The 21800-nt window shown below is 37.7% G+C and overlaps 1 non-coding gene across 1 annotated transcript; it reads left to right on the top strand.

The window, feature by feature from the left end:
• Nucleotides 1-9973: 9973 nt before the first annotated feature.
• LOC130512082 (small nucleolar RNA R71) lies at nt 9974-10080 on the top strand. The gene has a single exon (XR_008945643.1). It is a non-coding gene; the product is annotated as a small nucleolar RNA R71 (small nucleolar RNA).
• The last annotated feature ends 11720 nt before the right edge of the window (nt 10081-21800 follow it).

Genomic DNA, 21800 nt, shown 5'->3' with positions numbered 1-21800 from the left:
GTTTTCTCTCTGGAAAGCCAAGTCTTATGATTGCATAAGATCCCACATATATAGTGAACAATGGCTCACTTTTTTTTTGCTAAAATGATAGGCAAAAACAACTGATGTCATGTCACGACGTGAGACACACTATAAGAAAATAAGAGTACGAACAAGTAAGTAATAGACGTGCGTTCATCATTGTTTCATATGCGCATCCATTACCACAATATTTTTAATAAGTTTGATTTAATGGTTTCTTTTTTTTTTTTTTCATCGACTTTTACAGACTCAAACAGACTCTGTAAACCAAAATGGTAGCTCTGCATCCATGTGCACAACAAAAGATGTTTGTTTCCTAGCACTACGTGCTAAGCCATCGGCCTTCAAATTTTGTGTGCGAGGTACATGAATGATCTCCAAGCCGTGGAAGGATTCTTTCAACGTCTTTATGTCTTCTAAATAGTTAGCAAACGCCGGCCATTCCTCTGGTTCAGAAACCATCTTCACCAGTTGCAGACAATCTGTTGCAAATGTGACCCGAAACTGACGCATATTCATCATGCATTCCATTGCCCATACTAAAGCTTCTGTCTCCGCGTGAAGAGGAGAAAGAGAAGCCCTTATATTCCGTGCTCCCATTAGTCATGTGAAGCCTTCTAGTGTACTATACCATCCCTGTCCAGAGAAAACTTCATTTTCCTTCCAAGAACCATCCACGAAACACCACCTGCCGGGAATCATCGGCATATTCGATTGTTGTGGATTTTGTGTTGGCACTTGCACTATTTGGGCCTCAGCCCATAGCCGTGCTTCTGTTACCGCCATGTGAAGAGTCTCCCGCGGATCTATATCCAAATTACTGAAGACCTTATTATTTCTTCCTTTCCAAATATACCATAATATCCAAGCAAATTGATGATCTTCCATTTCGGGCCGTATTCGCCAAAATAGGTAATCCATATTTGTGAACAAAGATCCCGTTGGGAAAATTGTTGAGTTAGATGGGATATTGGACAGTGCGCAAACCTGACGCGCTGGAGGGCATTCAAAAAACACATGGTTAATCGATTCCTCCGTAGCCCCACATCTATCGCATTACAAGTCCCCTGATAGCCCTCTCGCATTTAAATTCTTTCTGACAGATATACATCCTGATACCAATTGCCATAGAAAATGTTTAATCTTTGGCGGGCAGCGAACTTTCCAACAATGTGCTTTAAGTGAATCCACATTTGGCCCAAATACTGCAGCCGGTTTGGTTGTATTTGGGTAAACCCGTTCTATTTGATACCCTGATTTTACCGTGTACTTTCCATTTTGTGTAAAGTGCCATCCGTCTCTATCCCCTCTGGTAAACCTACTCAGAGGTATACTTTCTATGATCTTTGCATCTTGGGGATCCACTAATTCTTGTATTGCCTGAGAATTCCAAATTCGTAATTCTGGATCTATCAGTTGATCAACCGTAAGATCAGGATTACTATGAAGACTGGTAATTTGATTTTTGTTTGCTGGTCTCGGGCGAGTGGTTGGGAGCCAGGGATCATTCCATACAGATATGGATGACCCTGTTCCCACCCTTTTAATTAGTCCTTTGCTAACCAGAGATCTAGCTGAGCTAATACTTCGCCATCCATATGACGGTGAGTATGATTTAATCGGTTTCAGGGGTGAAGCATTCCTGAAATACCTTCCTTTAAAGACTCTCAAAAATAAGGTGTTTGGTTTCTCCACCAGCCTCCATAACTGCTTACCCAGCATAGCCGTGTTTAAATCCGTTATATCTTTGAAACCCAACCCACCATCCTCTTTGCTAATGCAGACCTTGTCCCAAGACTTCAAATGCATTCATTTTGTTCTTCCTCCAGGGCTCCACCAAAACTGAGCTGTAATACTCGTTAATTTCTTTGTTATTGCCTTTGGTAGACGATAGCAAGACATCACATGATTGGGTAAAGCTGTGGTTACTGATTTGATAACCACTTCTTTCCCTCCTTTGGTAAAAAATTTAAAAGTCCAGCCATTAATCCTATTATTCAGGCGCTCCTGCAGAAATCCAAACACCTGAATTTTTGACCCACCAATGTTCTCCGGCAGACCCAAATAGGAACCCATTCCTCCTATATTCTGAATACCTAAAATATCCTGCATTTCTTGTCTACAAGATTCCTCAATCTTGTACCCAAATTGAATTGATGACTTTTGAAAGTTTATAAGTTGGCCAGAAACTGCCTCATACTCATTTAGAATCTTGAGAATAGTTTATGCCTCCTCCCGTTGGGCTTTGCAGAAAAAAAGACTATCATCTGCAAATAACAAGTGTGATATCAATGGACAAGCCCTTGCTACCTTCATGCCAGTAAGCCGTTTATCAGCCTCTGCTTTTTTAAAATTTGCTATTAATGCTTCCGTACACATAATGAATAGATACGGGGATGACAGATCCCCTTGCCGTAAGCCTCTTTGAGGAACTATATGTCCTCGTGGCTGACCATTGAGTAACACCCGATGTTGTACCGATGATATACACTCCATTAAAAGTTTAATCCAATGAGAATCAAAACCCATCTTCAATAGAAGAGCTTTAATGAAATCCCATTCTATTCGATCGTACGCTTTACTCATATCTGTTTTAATGGCCATAAATTTTCCTTGGCATGCCTTATGTGTTCGCAGGCCATGAAACATTTTCTGAGCTATCAGAATATTGTCCGAGATCAATCTCCCTGCCACAAATACCGATTGAGTCTCTGAGATCAGCGTTGGAAGACAGATTTTCAATCTCTGACATAACACCTTTGATATATATCCAACATTACATAAACTTATTGGTCGCAGTTCTGTCATCCTTGTGGGCCTTTCCGTTTTAGGTATCATACATATATTAGTCATGTTTAACCTTGAATCCAACTCTCCCGATATTAAGAAATTATTTACCGTAGTCACCAAATCCTGTTTCACCACATGCCACGAGTGTTGGAAGAAAAGAGCTGTCATTCCATCAGGCCCCGGAGCCTTTTCTGGATGCATCATAAATAAAGCAGTTCGGACTTCCTCCCCAGATGCCTGCCGCAGCAACCTCTGATTCATCTGTGGCGTAATACCCGGCCTTATTTCCTCCAGAAAACCCTCAAAATCTGTAGGTGAGGTTGTATTGAATAAATCTTCAAAATAATCTACTGCCACTTTCTCAATACCAGTATCCTCCGTAATCCAATTCCCGTGGGTATCATGGAGTCCCACAATCCTATTGCGTGTTCTCCTTTGTTTTGTTAAAGCATGAAAAAAATTGGTATTATGATCCCCTAACGTATTCCACAAATTTCGACTCTTTTAATGCCAATACTCCTCCTCATCCTTATACGCATCCTGAAGCTTCCGAGATACCTCCATAATGTCCTCCTGGGTCCTAGAATCATCCATCTGCACTTCCTCAAGTGCTTTCTGTAATTCCCCTATTTTTTCTTTTCCAGTTGGTGGATTATTTCTCCTCAATTTCGCAATTTCATGTCGACAATTGCTAATCTTTTTAACTATATCCACCTGATCCGACCCATAGTCCTTCGCCCAGCCCATCGCAATCGATTCCATAAATCCCTCTTTACCAATCCATCTCTTATCAAATCTAAATTGTCCTCTTTTCCTTATAACTTTATCTTCCAAATATGCAACTACTGGCCGGTGGTCCGAGCCCACCATTCCTAAATATTCTGTATAGGAACATGGGAGAAGAGTATGCCACTCTTCATTGGCTAGTGCCCTGTCTAGCCTACATCGAACCATAAAAGCCCCTTTACCTTTTCCTCGCCTTCCTTGCCATGACATTTTATTTCCCTTTGCCGGAAATTCCAGTAAACCACTATTACGAATCATATTATTAAAAGAGACAAAAGAATCTGGATGCCTTAAAGCACCACCTTCTTTCTCATGGTTTCCGGTTATCTCATTTAGGTCTCCAATCATAAACCAAGGATCTGAACTTGATAACCCATAACACTCCCACACTTGTTCCCTTAATTTCTGTACCGGGTCACCATATACAAAAGTCATGTAGACCTTTTTTCCAAGAACCACTGCTTCCACATCAATCATCCTATTATTTGAAAAAAGTACCTGAATCTGAAATTCATTATTGTAGTAGAGTGATAGCCCACCGCTTGTTCCTATGGGGTCCACCGTCACCAAATTATCAAATCCAAAATGCGTTTGAAATCCCTGCACAAACTCAAAATCTTTCTTTGTTTCCGAGAGGAACAAGAAGTCTGGTTTGTGCTTTTGCCAAATTTCTCGTAAGTAACTAATAGTCCATTTGCTTTCCATCCCTCTACAATTCCAACTTAATACTTTCATTTGAAAAAACTTTAAAAATACTCTGCAGAGTAATTAAGTCGGGTGTGAAGATACCCTTCCATAGTAACTCAGTCTCTACCATTGCCCTTGCTCGTATAGCCCTTCGCACCATATAGTTTAAAAACAAACTTAATAACCCGAGGATCTTAATTCTCAACTCATTAAAAGATATGTCCATTACCCAAGCCCATATTTTGCTCACGTGCCTACTCCTTGTCAACTTAGCACTTTCATTAAATTTATATTTGTTTGGCTCCTCCGAGCATGTAATCGGGTATAATGAAACCCTAATAAACTCAACCTCCATCATCCTAAATTGGTTACGTATCATTCTACACCACTTTAGTAGAGTTAATCTATTCATACTACAATCCAGTTTCGGACCTATAATCCAATTCCCTTCCCACTGACCAAACGTTTGTCCATAATTATATTGGCATAAAGAGACTCTATTTATACTTTTCCTCTTAAACCAAAAAAAATCCAGAGATCCATTGTTATTCCTTGATAAACACTTAACAAAAGAGTCAGGTTTAAACAAGATAAAAACATTGAATCGAGATATCACAATGAATCTCAATACTCTCTGTCTCTCTTGTCTCTTCCATTCCTCGGAGAAGACAAAACCAATCTTCAAATCATAATCCAATAAACAAACCTTGAACCCCTTAAAGGCTCTTCTCTCCAGATCGTGATCCCTCGTAATCCATTTACGAGCCTGGTTTGTAAACAACTTATAAATAATTATATCCTCGCCAAATTCGAACGTATCCATTCCTATATAAAGGTGTCTGCTCCATATTTTTCTTTGGCTTAATGAGGCCATGGTACTAGTGGCGACAGCACTAGCAATTAACTGAAACATGGAATAGGCAAACATATTCTCAGTGCGTCTCCATCGCCACTGTAAATAATCACCGACTTGAAACTCCAAAGCTATAGTACACCATAACCACTGTAGAACAGAAATCCAAGAACCAAAAACACCAACTTTATTCCATATAGAAAACATGATATGAGCTTTAAGCCAATACAAAGAACTCAATCTACTACTAAACCATAAGACCCACATAATGTTCACTGAGCTTATTAGAAAACCAGAAAATAAAAAACCGGAACTTATAGACGTCACACGATGTAGTCTGCAGCGATTGTTAGTGAGTTGTTCAGCCGCCCACCCTCGTGCTTGTTGGTTCTTTGGACCAATGAGCCCTATCTCAAGTAGCCTAAACCTGTACAATGCGCAATGGGACACAGAGACAATATTTTTAAAAGTTCCATTCCTGTACTGAGACCTTAAAATAAAAGATTCCAGTTTCTTTCCCATGCGGCAATTAGTTATCTGTATTTGGTGTGATGTAACCAAACACAGTATCTGGTTCTTTGATGATGACAAGGCAAATATGAACCACCTCCCTGCAGATGTATGACCCCACCAGATTATATTAATAATCCAATGTGCAATCCAACAAAAGCAAACCGTACAAAGTAGGAAAACACCAGTAACAGCAAACCGACATACCCATTTTATTCCACAATATGATCTTAGAAAAAAATCTAATCATCAACCAAGACAACCATAACCAATCATGAGCCAAAATAAAATCGAAAACAAAACAAAAAAGGATACCCAAAGACCTTGAAACTTTTAAAAAACTTTTAAGGATCTCCCCACTATTTTAACAGTTATTTTACATCACTTATACCCAAAGACCTTGAAACTTTTAAAAAACTTTTAAAAAAATATTTTGAAGGTAGCAAAGTGACCTCCATAAGATGATCTATGACAGTGTGTAAGGATCCCTTCAACTTCTTCATTGGCAACCACTCTTCTGTAGAGCTGATCCTTGCAGAGAATGTAGAGGTAAGGCTCGTCCCAATAGTATCTCTTCACATCCTTGAAGAACTTCTTCTTGGCATAGCCCACAAGATTCAAAGGTTCTTTTCCTGTGGCTAAGTAGTTCACCAAATCAGCATACCAAGGTTCCTTCTCTTCAGTAGCTTTAACCTCTTCAAGCTTTCTACCAGTCTCACAAGCTGCCATCACTACTCCAATAGCCATGATCTGCTCTTCTGGAAGTCCCTCATCAATAGGAACGCCACATTCTATTTTCAGTCTAGACAAGTGATCAGCTACACCATTTTCAACTCCAGGCTTGTCTCTAATCTCCAAATCAAACTCTTGGAGCAAAAGGATCCATCTCAAAAGCCTCGGTTTTGCATCTTTCTTGGCCAGAAGGTGTCTCAAAGCTGCATGATCTGTGTAGACAATGACTTTAGACCCCACCAAATAGCTCCTGAACTTCTTAAATGCAAATACAATGGCTAGCATCTCCTTCTCAGTTGTGGCATACTTCATCTGAGCATCATTCAAGGTTTGGCTCGCATAGTAGATCACATGAGTCTTGCCATCTTTCTTCTGGCCCAAGACAGCTCCCACAGCATAGTCATTAGCATCACACATGATCTCAAAGGGTAGACTTCAATCTGGTGGCTGGACAATGGGAGCATTTACAAGCTCATTCTTCAACTTCTTGAAAGCTTCTAGACATTCCTTACCAAAGAGAAAGATCTCTTCCTTGCATAACAGTCTAGTGAGTGGCCTGGCGATCTTGAGAAGTCCTGAATGAACCTTCTATAGAAACCAGCATGCCCCAAGAAGCTCCTGATGTCTTTCACTGTCTTTGGGGGAGCCAAACTGACCATCACATCAATCTTTGCTTTGTCTACCTCAATCCCCTTCTCTGATATCTTGTGTCCAATAACAATCCCTTCCTTAACCATGAAGTGACACTTCTCCCAGTTGAGCACAAGGTTGGTGTCTTCACATCTCTGTAGGACCCTGCACAAATTAGACAAACAAGCAGAAAACGAAGATCCGTAGACAGAGAAGTCATCCATAAACACCTCCACAACATCCTCAATAAGATCAGAGAAAATCGACATCATGCACCTTTGGAAGGTGGCTGGAGCATTGCACAGCCCAAATGGCATCCTTCGATAAGCAAAGGTACCATAGGGGCATGTGAATGTCGTTTTCTCTTGATCATTGGGATGTATGGGTATTTGGAAGAACCCTGAATACCCGTTAAGAAAACAATAGAATGGATGATTTGCAAGTCTCTCAAGCATCTGATCAATAAATGGCAATGAGAAGTGATCTTTTCTAGATGCAGAGTTCAGTTTTCGGTAATCAATGCACATTCTATGTCCTGTGATGGTTCTTGTGGGTATTAATTCATCCTTATCATTTTTCACAACAGTGATCCCACCCTTCTTTGGAACCACATGCACAGGAGATACCCATTTAGAATCTGAAATAGGGTAAATCACACCAGCATCTAAGAGTTTAAGAATCTCCTTCTTTACAACATCCTTCAGGTTAGGATTTAACCTTCTTTGATGCTCGATAGAAGTCATTGATTCATCCTCAAGATGTATCCTATGCATGCACAAAGTGGGTGAGATCCCTTTGATATCATCAAGGGAGTAACCTATTGCTTTTCTAAACCTTTTAAGTGTTTTCAAAAGTTCAGCAAGCTCAGGTTCAGTAAGTTCACTACTCACAATGACAGGATATGTCTCATTAGGGCCAAGGAATGCATACCTTACACCATGGGGGAGTGGTTTGAGCTCCACCTTGGGTGCCTTAAGCTCGCTCCAGTCATCTTGTTGGGTGTTCTCTTGTTGAGTCACTGAAGCTACTTGATGGACCTGGTGTGGCAGCTCTTCGTACTGATCTTTACCCTTAAACCCCTTGTGTGAATCCAGCATCATCCCATAGGCTGTACTCTCCAGGTTCTCAATCACTTCAGCCCCTTTCTCCACTGTCAAAGCCAGCTGTAGAGGATCTTCTAGAGACAGCTCTTCAAGGAGTTCATCAGCCAGAGCATCCATCTCTTCAATGTAGAAGATTTGTCCTTGCACAGTTGGTTTCTTCATAACCTCCTTGATGTCAAAGTGGAGCATGTGTCTCTTACCCAAGTGGAGATCAATCTTGCCTTCTTTCACATTCACAATGGCTCCAGCTGTAGCTAAGAAAGGTCTCCCAAGGATTAAGGGATCTTGAGCTTCTTCACCCATCTCAAGTACCACAAAATCTGTAGGGATTTCACAGTTTCCGACCATAAGAGGAAGGTCTTCCAAGATGCCAACAGGGTACTTCACTGAACGATCAGCCAACACCAATGAGAGTCTACACTTCTTGTACTGAGTGAAACCAAGCTTCTTTGCAACTGATAAAGGCATCAAGCTGACACTAGCTCCCAAATCGCAGAGACATCTCTCAAAAACCATAGGTCCAAGAGCACAAGGCAGTGTGAAGCATCCTGGGTCCTCTAGTTTCTTTGGAACATCAAGTCTCTGAATGATGGCATTACACTCATGAGTGAGGATCATCATACCTTGCATCTCCTTCTTCTTTGCAGCTACATCATCTTTTAGGAACTTACTGTATTGAGGAACCAGCATGAAAGCATCAATGATGGGCATTGTGATCTGAACTTCACTCATCTGCTTTTCAAACAAGGCTTTGTACTTCTCCAGCAGCTGCTTCTTGAACCTTCCAGGGAATGGAAGTTTGGGCTCATAAGGAGGGGGAACAAAAGGATTCTCAGTTGCTGGAGCAGCAGCTTGACCATCTTTCACTGTTTGCTTCTCTTCTCCCACCTTTCCTTTGCCTTTGGCTTCCACAATCTTCTCTAACATCTCATCATTGATCTTCTCATCCACAATCACAACCTCATCATCAATGTTGATGGCTACCCCCCCCCCCACCACCTTGTTTCTCAGCATCCTTGGTGAGAGTTGGAGGAGGCAACTGCTTGCCACTCCTAAGGGTAACAGCCTTCATTGTTTCTTTGGGGTTTTGCTCAGGTTTTCCAGGTACTGGCGGTTTTGGTGAGTAGTCAAGGAAGCAAACTGGTTCTCCAAGGCCTTGAACTTGTTGTTGAGCTCATTGTAGCTACCATCAATCTTGTTGTGGAGATTCTTGAGTTCATAGCCAACATGCTTTTCACTTCTAGTTTGAGACTCCAAGATTTGTTTCAGTAGAATATCTGTGCTGCTGGCTGGAGGAGCAGAACTAGAAGGATGAGCTTGCTGCTGAGAAGATGGGTTTCCTTTGTTGGGAAAACCAGGAGGAGGATTCTGCTGAGGCTGAGAGTTGCCCTGCTGGTTGCTCCTAGGCTGTTAACCATTCTGCTGGTTGTTTGGGTAAGATCGCTGTTGGTAGTTGTTGTACTGAAAATTAGGCTCCTTCTTGTACCAACTGCCATTGTTGTTGATGAAACACAGTTCTTCTTGACCCTCCAAACCATCAACTTCATTAGCACCAGGAGGTGCTTCTTGTGCTGGGTTACCAACGAAGTTCAGCTGCTCTTGTGTAGCCTTATCAGCAATCAGAATGTCGATCTTATCCTGCAAAGCCTTTAACTCTTTCCTCGTCTGCTTATCATCAGTTCTATCTCCTCTGTCATGGTCTCCACTGTAGACTGCGTCACTCTTCACCATGTTATCAACCAGCTCCTCTGCATCTGCTTCAGTTCTCCCCAAGAAGAACCCATTACTTGCAGTATCCAATCTGGATCTGTACTTAGGAAGTGCACCTCTGTAGAAGGTGCTCAGCAAGCTCTCTTTGGAGAAGCCATGGTGTGGACACTGAGCTTGGTAGCCCTTGAATCTCTCCTAAGCTTCACTGAAGCCTTCCAAGTTCTTCTGCTGGAAACTGGATATCTCGTTTCTTAGCTTAGCAGTTCTTGAAGTAGAGAAGAACTTCTCCAAGAATGCTCTCTTGCAGTCATCCCAGGTGGTGATGGAGTCGCTAGGTAGAGACTTCTCCCACTTACGTGCCTTATCTCCCAAAGAGAAAGGGAATAGCTTGAGTTTGAAGGCATCCTCGGACACGCCATTGGTCTTTGACAAACCACAGTAGCTGTCAAACTTGTCCAAGTGATCAAATGGGTCTTCTACAGCCAAGCCATGATACTTGTTGTTCTCGATCACGTTGAGGAGTCCTGGTTTGACCTCAAAGTTGTTAGCCTCCACAGTTGGGGCTCTAATGCCAAGCCTATGACCATTAATGTTGGGACGGTCATAGGTACCAATCGGTCGAGCAGGTCGCGGAGGGTGCTGAGGGTTAACCCCTTGACCGTTTGCAGGTGGATCCATATCGATGTCCTGCTGAGCTCTTCTCTGTCTCGATATACCCCTTTCAAGTGCTCTGATGTCAGGTACAAGTGGAACTAGGTCTGATGTGCCCTTGCTCCTCAAGTTCATACACCTGAAATTAAAAGAGGGATGAAAATGTAGAATCAGTAAACAGAAAAAGAAAAATGACTTAGTCTCAAGCAAGTGACTAAATCTCAATGTTTAAATCAACTCGGAATTTGGCAACGGCGCCAATTTGATGCTGGGAGTTTCTAAGCTCCTAAAACAAATGTTGTAATATGAGTGAAATGTCGAACCAATTCCAAGGGATTCAAAGCACCAAGAATGCAAGTACTTCCTTAATCTAAGTGCAATCGATGATTTGATGATTTCTAGAACCTAGAATGCAATAACTAAACAATAAAAACAGTAAATCAATGAACTTTCTTTTATGAGAAAGGAGAACTCATGGGTATAGGAATTTAGACCTTGGGTGATCAAGTTTCGAACTAAGGATGGCAACAATCAATCAAACTAATCAACCTTAAGCTTAGACACAATCTTAAACAAACTCTATGTCTAGACGAATGCTCATTTGCTAACATTTTCAGACATCAAATGTCTTTGGCTGAATAATATAAAAGCAATCATTAACAAACAAGTCTATTGGCTATCTTAACACCCTTAACAACAAATGTCTTTGGTAAAGTGTGTTAAGAGCTTAGGAGAGTTGACTCAGACATATCATCGAACACCTTGTAGGTGGGAGATGTCTAAAGATCAACTTTTGAGAGGCCAACTCAACAGATGCATTACGAATACTCTCCTAGGCAAGGAATAAGGTTTGATTTATACTAAAACATCCTAGAACTAACTTAATCACCCTAAATCTTCCTAACCCATGAATTCAATGGTGGATTACTCACTAAGGTTCATGATCATTCTTAAACATATTTGAGGTTTCAGATTGATCATCAACAGAATAAGGAATCAATAAGATAAACAACAAGAACAATCGAATCAATGATCAAAAGAGATCAAGAACTTTCAATAGAATGATGTTTACCAAGTAACCAAAGATAATCTGCCTGGTGGCTACAAAATGATAACTTAAACATAGGTTTAGAGTGTGTAAATCGTAGAGGGCAAAATAGTAATTCAACGTAAAACACGGTGCACAGCGGCTTGATGACAGGCCACTATGCCGCTGTGGGTAACAAGGCCGCTGGCTCTCGACGTGAAGCGGTATCCTGACTCATGGCTTCAAGGCCGCTGTACCCAAAAGCCGCTGGGACACTTAGCCTCATTTTCTCCAAGATTGTAACGTGGCGGCTTCAGGAACCGCTGCGGGAAACCGATTGAGCGTACGCAATTTTATTATCCAACACTTGGTTTCGCAGCGGCATAATGACACCGTGACAAAAGGCCGCTGTGGATGCAAAAGGCCGCTGCAACACTTAGTGAAATAGGCACACGAGCTGGACCATCACTCTTGCTTCTAAAACACCTCTCAAACCTTCCATGATCACCATGTTGCATCTCCAACACCTGATAAGGACATGTGCAATGAAATGCATCCTAGATATGCCTAGATGATGCCTTTGATGATCAAAATGCATGCGAATATGAAGATAAAACAATGGAAATATGCAAGACATCAAGTGCTGAACCTAGCCTTCCAGTTTCAGAACAGAGTGTTGAACATAGCCTTCCAGTTTCAAAAACGAGTGCTGAACCTCCCCTTCCAGTTTCAGAAACGAGTGCTGAACCTAGCCTTCTTCTATTGGACAAAATAAAATCCACTGCTTCAGATGTACAGCAGGAGAAAACAAGAAGGCAGACAAAGCAGGCTGCTGTTATGGAGGTTGTCCGTGGAAAGAGTGAGCGAGCAAAGAGACTTGCTCCCTCACAGCAATATCCTTTTTATGGGAAACATCACTGCCAGACCGATCATTCAAAAGAAAACGGTTGGACAAGGCTATAATCCTTTTTCTCCCTCTGAGAAGAAGCTGTCGGCAGCTCTCACTGATTGGCTGAAACGTGATCCGTAAGTGAGAGAATGTCCCAAAATAGCTTGCTTTAGTGTTCAAAAAAAATGATTGTCTATCTACATTTTTTGTTTGCAGTTCTTATAAACTACCTCTGGACAAGAAACCACGTAGATGTCGAAATCGGTTTTATCAGGTCATCCGAACCCCCTTAGCATGGCTGCTCGACTGTGTTAGTCTCCTGCTATCTACTAATGAGACATACCAGAAGACTTAGCAGACAACTTAACTTTAAGTCTCTACTAAGTCTCCTGACTTGTATTTTCTTATATGCAGCATATGGATGCTTGGATTAATGTACTGAGGCAACGGTACCAGGATACTCCGTCTCTTTTCAAGAGCGAGAGAATGTGCAAATAACCATCTTGGTCATGCAGGTCTCCATTCTCGTCCCGTGTAAGATTAAGAGTCGCAACCATGGCTCGCGGCTGAGTATCGACCGATGTCGGATGTGTAACGTCGATCGATGTCAGGTGGAATGTATCGGTCGACGGAAGAGTAGTCTCAGTCGATGGTGGAATGCAAGTGTCGGTCGACGGTAGAGTAGTATCGGTCGACGGCGGTATGCGAGTGTCAGTCGACGGCGGTATGCGAGTGTCAGTCGACGGCGCTATGCGAGTGTTGGTCTACGATAGAGTGTTACTGTCGATCGATTCAGAGCGTTTTCCTTTTCGGATTGTACGTTCCAAACATGTGGGATCTGAGAAGACCAGCGGTGATTCCTTGTTGCTTCTTATACTGTTTGGCATGCACCTGAAAGACAATATTTTTTTTTTGAGATTTTTAGATTTAGAGAAAACCTAGACTAAATCGGAGTAGACTGGATCTAATGGCGATCAAAACTCCCCGGCAACGGCGCCAAATTTGATCTCTCTCAAATTATCCTAAGGAGTGAATTACTCCCTCAAATAAGAGGATCAATTGTAATACTTAGGGACCGAATCCACAGAGAGGTAGGGCACACAATAAATCCTAATCAGAAGTGATTAAACTACGTTGATTGCAATTAATTAAAACAAGCCGTGATGAACAAAGTAATTGTTCGGTTGATTGGATTGAAGTTTAGACAATAATAATAAAGAGTTAAGTCTAGAGTTTTTTTCAGGTAATACAGATTATAGAGGTACATATACTTAGCATGCATGCAAGATATAAGGGAACTCAACATAAGCAATAGTCGATCAACTTCCGTTTGTTTAGCCTATATAGTGTCTAGATCTTCAGACCTCAACTTCCGTTTGTTGATCTGAAGAAAATGTCGATCGTTGATTCTATAGGAATATCGATCGATACACGTTTTGAGCCGTCGATCGATTAATCTATATGATTATCGATCAATGGTCTTCTAGCAAGCTTTAGCGATCGGGTTGAATGTGTTCACTAGGATTCCTAGATCAACTTATGTTTGTTTCTAGCAATCCTAGCTCAGAGAATTTATTCTGGTAAAAGACCAAGCCGTCGCTTGCGCCTAACTATCCTATTATCAGGGTTATAGCTTGCTACTCTAGAACACAAGCATTAAGCACAATTCTAATGATGAATAACTCTAGAAACTTAGCAATTCTAAAGTTTGGGCTAATATTTCATATCCTATTTGAACCATAAACCTAACAAGGTGAATTACTCAGACATAGCTAAGTAAAACATTACAATGAATAAATAAAACTGCATAGATATTATAGAATAGAAATTTGGAATTCCAAGACAATCTCTGAAGAAGTCTGCTCTTTTCTCCAACTCTACTTTAAACCTAAAACCTTTTGCTGTGAAAAAAAAGAAGTAATGAAATTGTGTGTCGCCTAATACAGTAGCAGGGCACATAAATACTAGTTTAAAACTCGGAAGGGGTATTATGGTAATTTGGTGGAATATTGGGTTCAAGTCGGCTGTGACCAAGTCGGGCCTGTGCGCGTCCGCCATCGATCGAAGGCACGATGTGTGCATCGATCAATTATCATCTTTCAGTGTCGACCCAAATGTGTTGGTCGATGGTCAGCTCGGGTGAATTCTCCTTTTATCTGCAAAATGCTCCAAAATCATCACTTTATTATAAATCACTCATGAACCTGTAAACATACTAAATAGACTCCAAAAATTAATAATTATACCTTAAATCATTTATATACCATGGCTAAAAATGGGAAAATTCCATGGTATATAAGAGATGCCAAAGAAGACTCATAAGGCGATGAGGCTTTGGTGAGAGGTCATAGGTGATCGGAGGGAGGGGATGGTGAGACTAGCGATAGGCAGCGAAGTTCACTTCTCAGATCTCGGTCCATCTCTTTGAGTTTTATTTATGAGAGTCGTTTCGTATATGATGTCAAATGTATTCTACAAAAATTGTTTCATAAAATACTACCTTGTTTAATATTATGAACGATGTTCCGTAAAATATTGACGAGTTTAGTTTTATGAAAGTTATTTCGTAAAAAATGTCGAGATTATTTTACGATAGTTATTCTGAAAAATGTTATTAGTTTATTTTTCAAAAGCTGTTTCGTAAAAATGTTGTAGAGCTTAATTTTATGTGAGTTGTTCTGTAAATATGTTTCGAATTTGTTTGTACGAGAGCCATTTTCGGAAAAATCATGTTTTGCCACTGTTCCAAAAATTTTGTTTCTGTGTTTTAATATCAGAAACTCTAGCTGTGGCGAGCTTAATTATTGCGACCAAACTTAATCAAAAAAATTCTCGTTTCCGTAGGATCGATCCGAGGGAGTTTTGGATACTTTTTTCTGAAGTAAGCTTGGTAGAAAAACGTCAAGAGTTCGCAAAATATGTTGCTGCAGAAGCGACGCTCGAGTTTTTATGAAATCTTGGGTTTCAAAAAATGTTTTAGCAGTGAGGGATATGATCCCTCGTTTTGCTTTGTTTAGTCTTTGTCAGCCGTTTTAGGTTTCGAGTGTTTTTATAGAAATCAATCTCATTTTTCTGAAAATTATTCGGAATAAATATATAAGTGGTGAACTGGGAACCCGAATTACCTTCCTCCTATTTCCGCAAATAATCTAGAGTTTCTCCACGATTTTGGAAAGTGGAAACAAGTTTTATTTCTCCTAAGACATTTATAGAAGTTAATCGGAAGCACTACAGTGGCGAGATGTGTGCCCGATTTTTTGTGCGTTATTTTCCGTGAGTATTCTAGGTTTTCTCCACGAGTTCTGGGAGAGCAAATTTTTTTTTCTGAAAATTTTAGGAATACGTCTTTTGTTAGAACCTTTATGCGTTGAGATTTCTCCAATTCTGTAATGAGATGAAATGTACAGGTTTTGATAGATTTTATTGTTGCTATTTATGTTTAGAAAAAGAAATCTCGAGCTCGTTTTTGTTCCCTTCCTGTGGTGAAAAGTCGCGACTAGGTTTTCGATTTTTTTTTAACACTGCGATGTTTGCATAAGCTTTAGCCATTGGAGCAGCCACCTCTGGTGTTGTTGCGAGCTGCGAGTCTGTCTTTCGTATTTCCAAACATCATTTCGATCAAGCGTTTTGCGGCCGTGTGAGTAAGAGTAATCTGCCCTACCCCACCTTCTAGTGCCAAACTGTGGGAATAGAAATTCGCACTGTCGATTTCCGTAAAAGGAGAAAAAAAAGAAAACCCTACTTTCTTTGAGGTCCAGATTCTCTACGAAAGCCAACGAAAGTGACCAATTAAATGCGGAAAATATAGAAAACAAAACAAATTTAGAAAAAGTAGATCTTTATTTCGAATCCACGTAAGTACATTGGGATCATTACAAAAGATTATAAAAGCTTCGGCAGTGTCAGCGAGTTCCCTAGCTCTTGCCACCTAAAATCTTAAATCCAGTTGAGTCGCAGCTTGATAACATACGACGAAAAAATACGAAAAAGGTATTGTTGATTTCTGACTGAACCTTATGGAACGCTCTACCTACGTACCCCTTTCGAGGATCAACTCGAATGTAGTTCAGTTTAAAGAGTGGAACAAGAGACCAAACTACATGTGCGAGTTCGTCTAATAATCAAGTGCCAGTCGTAGAAACAAACTTGTCAAAAATTATGCCTAAAGTTTCTAAGTGCAGAAAGTTCTAAGAGCTAAAAAAAATCCTCCTGTGCTCCAAATCTTGGCTCTCCTTAAATATGCCTCCAAGGTTAGCCATCTTTCCCTTTCTGCTCCCGACTCGAGTTTATCTCTTTGCAGAAGTTTTCCTAAGGATTCATGTTTATCTTGGAAACTTCATATCTATCCTATTTTCCATTTATCCCTATCCAAGTCAATTTAAAACATCATTAAATTCAGGCATGTTATCATTTTAAACTATAAGTGGAATTTCGCCCTGTTTTATTCCGTTTCCGGCCGTTTTATGATTTACACGTTTTTACGTTTATTCTCGGAGAAATCGTCGATTTTGTCCAATGTCCATTTTCTATCTCTTGTGTCTTACAAACTGAACCAAATCAATTCATTAAGTCAAGGATATGATGGTGTTTAAGTTAACTTACAGCATCTTGATGTTTTGACTTGAACTTTTACGAGAAAACATGTGTTGCTTGTTTTCTTCGTAAAATCTCAATGGATCCTTCGATTGGTATGAAAAAAAAAAGATATTTCGATCGAGACTCGAAAGAAAACAAAATGGAGGAGTTAAGGGCGGCCAGGAGGAGGTGTGCCAGGAGAGAGGGGCTGTGACCGCCCTAGGGCTGAGAGAGAGGGGCTGTGCCCGCGCTAGGGCAGGGAGAGAGGACATGCCTGCTTTAGGGTGGGGAGAGAGTGTCAGTGCCCAACCTAGGGCGGGGGTAGAGGTTGTGCCTATCCTAGGGCGTGGAGAGACGGTTTGTGTCCATCCTAGGATGGGAGAGAGGCCGTTTCCGTCCTAGGGCGGGGAGAGAGGGGCCATTCCTGACTAGGGCAGGGAGATAGGGGACGTGCCAGCCCTAGGGTGGGGAGAGAGGGCCCGTGCTGATCACTTTCTTCCATTCTTATTTTCTCGCTGATTGCTTCGTAGATTTTTAGAACTATTTCGTTTGTTTAACGCAAGTTTTTCCGTAAACATTTTTCAAAAGCTGTTTTAAAGAAGATTATCTCATAGATTATACTGTGATGTTTTTCCGCAGAAATTTTTTGAATTTTGTTTGATGAAGATTTTTTCGTAAGATTTGTCAATTTTCTCAAAAAAACTTCAATAAGAACGTTTTCCGATCTCTTCATGCTTGAATAGAATTTTTTTTTATTCCTTGTCCGCGATGAAATATATGAAGTTCATTATGGCATCCTTATGCAAATTGGTTTGGATTATGCCGTATAGTTTCTTTGACATTTCCAGCTCATTTTTGCGTAAGGCACAATTTCTGGAAGGTTTTTAGCCGTTGATTTTTCCATGACCAATTTTGACCCAAACATAAAGTGCTATAAACAAGAAGACTCATTGAGAGGGGGAAAAATATGTTGGTGCAGGTCCGGTCGATTTCTTCTGTTTTCGTAGTCAGACGCTGTTGGGGTCTCATTTCAAGATTCACTGATGTCCTCCAAACATCGAGTTTACTCATTAGTTCAAGCACACCAAAACCTCCCCATCGTAATGAATCACGGTCTCCTGTCCACCGTCGACTTATCTCTCTGGAAGCTCCAGATGTGACAAAATAGGGAAAAGGACCGCACAGCTAAAAGGCAGCATTGAACTGGATCTCGACCTTTAAAGACCACGGACATGCATGACTACCGCACCAAAACCACCATCTTGTCGTAACAAGAACCGCCAAAAGAAACATGCACATCCATTAACCAAAGACCCACTAAATTCGAATATGAAGCAACGGCTAAGGACTAGAAATAAAGAAAGAAAGGGTGAGTCTGTCATGGCATCGCAGCGAAAAGAGCACCAGAAACTAAAGAGGCAGAGATTAGCGCAAAAAGAAGTTTCTTTTCTAGAGAGAAGATGTAGAAAGAGAAGAGAAAAAAGTTTGATTAAAAGAAAGTAGCCATTGTCAATATAATTATTAGTACATATGATCAGACTTACTCCGATAAGCACTGATATTAATAAAACTACTAGGATGAGATTCGCGCCATGCGCGGGATGAGAGTTTGATTTAAAATTTATTGTATTTAACATGTTATATATATTCCACATAAATTTAATGGATACAAACATGTTCAATATGTTGCGTTATATACTTAAACATGTGGAAAATGATAAATGGAATTAGTAAATAATATTCCCTCCATTTCAATATAAGTGTCGTTTAAGATTTTTGCACACAAATTAAGAAAATTATTAAATTTCTTGTTTTATCCCTACTAAATGTAATTTTTGTTTGGTTTTTATGAGTTAATAAATTAAACAAAGGGCAAAAATTCGAAAATTTATGTAACATATGCAATGGAAATAAAAAACGACACTTACAATGAAACAAAAATTAAAAGTTAGAACGACACTTAATATGAAACGGAGTGAGTAGTTTGCATGGTGTATTTTTGGGTAACATTTATAACATAGTGTGAATTATAATTAAATTTAAAAGTTTATAATAAATAGAATTGAAAAGGAATGCATAGAACTATTTATGTAATAATAAATGTTTATGAATGAACATTTTTAACGGTTGGTGGGAACCCTTTTGAATACATACTATACAAAAAATGATAAATCTCTATAATATTAACTGATAAGTCAGTTTTCTACGTGTTGCATTCACGTTAATTTTACGATAGTTAATTACATAGGCACCTTTAATGAATTAAAATATAATATTTAATTATCATTACTAAAAGCTTTTAAATAATTTATGCAAATTAAGTTTTTAATTTTACTTTTCCTTTTTATATTTTTCAAATAACATATATAATAAAAAGCAAATATTAATATAATTAAAAGGAAAATAATATTTACAAAAAAGGAAAGAAAGCATATTTTATAAAAATGTACTATATATATATAATGTGATTTCATTTTTTGTCACCAAAAAAAAGGAAATTTCACAACAGACAGTTTGATGTTAAAAAAATAAGCATAGCTTTAAAACATAATATTAAAAAGCATAATATATATTTTAAATTAATAAAAATATTTATTTATATCTGTATTTTTTAGATTATTAAGAAATTAATATAATAACATATACGAAAATATCATTGATTAACTAAAAATATTTTATAATTTCTACTATTAAGATGTTTATTCATTTTTGCATATTTGTTTGTTGAATTTTTAATTTTAATTTAAATTTTCTATATAATGAACTACAAAAAGAAAAACAAATCTACAAACTTTAATCAAACCTAAATAGCAGTAAAAATTCTATAAGGCTTACTATTTTTCAATATATTAATAAAGCATAATATACCTATAATAAGAATATAAACCATTATGAATTTTTATAGTTAAGATTATTTAGAATATTTTTAATTTATACTTTATACATCTAAAACATAAAGTTACTTAAGATTTACAAAAATGAAAATATTGATATATGTTCATGAGTTTTCAAAAATTTTAGCGGTAATATTCATTTATAAAACTAATCTACTATTTTACAGTTTTTCAAAATTTTAGCTCTTATATTTATTTATAAAATTCAGTTTTTTTCTACAATTTTACAAATCCACAAATATCTATTATACAAAAAAATTTGAAAGTATGTATACACATTAATGATGAAGAACTAAACCAATGCAATGAATAACACTCATAGTATTAAAAGTAAGATGGTTCGAAGAAGCAGTAAGCTTTTGCTTAATTGTTTAATAAAGTGATAGATAGAGCATTATGTATGTGCTATTTAAAATTATTATAAAAATAATATATAATATATTTTTTAATATATTACTATATGTATAATTTATTTATTTATATTAAAAATTATGTTTCTATAAAGATGTTAGTCATAAATTTTACAATTAAAAATATATTTTGAATAATATTTCACATTTAAAACATAATTTATTTATATATAAATATTTAACTTAGTTATCTATAAAATATAAAAATATATATTTAGTTAATATAATATATATAAATAATTGAACTATTATACAAAAAATAATATTTAAAATATAATTAAAATATATCAAATTAAATTTAAAAATATAAAATATAACTAAAATATGTAAAATATAATTTAAAATATATAAAATATTATTCTCAATATATAAAATATATTCTAAAATATATAAAATATCATTTAAAATATAAAAAAAAATATAACTGAAAATGTATAAAATATAAATATTAATATTAATATATAATTATATATAAATATAATTTAATTATATATAAATATAATTTAAAAATATACTTTTATTTTAAATTTTATTATTTTGTATTAAAATAGTTTTATGATATTATGAAATTAAGTAAATAGATTAGTTATATGTTTTCTTAATTTTACAAATTTTAAATGCAAATGCTCTACTAAAAACTTTATATTAGAGTATTCAACAAATAAAATTTGGAGAACATTAGCATTTGATAAATGATTTTCTAAATGTCTTTTAACAAAATGTTGATTAGATAATATAGAACATAATCTTATGCTAATGATCTACCAATCAATGTCTTAGTGACATTGAACTATATTTGAAAAAAAACGGAGTGGACAATATACTTGCGGTAATTTTCGAATGAAGATCATTGCATTGACTAAAATTTGCGTGATGAGAAAGCTCAATTTAAAGATTATACTCAGTATTTATGATAAATTATCTTTGTTTCCAAATTCCGTAGGTAGATTGCAGTGTAACACAAATTTGCGTGTTGACCAAGTGCGGGATTTTAAATATCGCAGTCTTTATGACTGTCCTAAGTTTCCTAAAACTCAATTATTAATTCTCTTCGAGTATTAGAAGGACCTTAATTTTTAGTATTTTGTTTTAATTAAAATGTGGAAATTAAATCTTGGGTTGTTTCATTTGAAAGTACCCATGAAAAACCGTTCTGGACCACTCAAAAACTTATCTTGTTCTGCAATCGTTTGCTAATGTTTTTATTATTATTTCCAGTTCAGTTGTGACTCAACAGCCAGATATAAATCATATATGTTTTTGATGAAGTTATTTACTTGAACCATTCTTTTGCAGGTTACTTGAACCATTCTTTTGCAGGATATAATGCATTAGTTCTACTCTTTGAACTTATGTCTTGGTAAATTTATTTTTCGGTTTAGATAGTGGAATATAGGTTTCCAATCAGGTGTGAAAGAGTACACCACAGTTATTATGAAACTATACGATATACAACTTTATTAGTATCGTTGTCAGTTTGTATATAAAGTAAGACCAGTAGCATTGTTAGTAATTACTCTAGTTATGAATGA

The sequence above is a fragment of the Raphanus sativus genome, chromosome 4 (assembly GCF_000801105.2).
Source record: "Raphanus sativus cultivar WK10039 chromosome 4, ASM80110v3, whole genome shotgun sequence".
Taxonomy (NCBI): Eukaryota; Viridiplantae; Streptophyta; class Magnoliopsida; order Brassicales; family Brassicaceae; genus Raphanus; species Raphanus sativus.
Note: the sequence above shows the minus strand (reverse complement) of the source record. Positions and strands in the feature narration are given on the sequence as shown.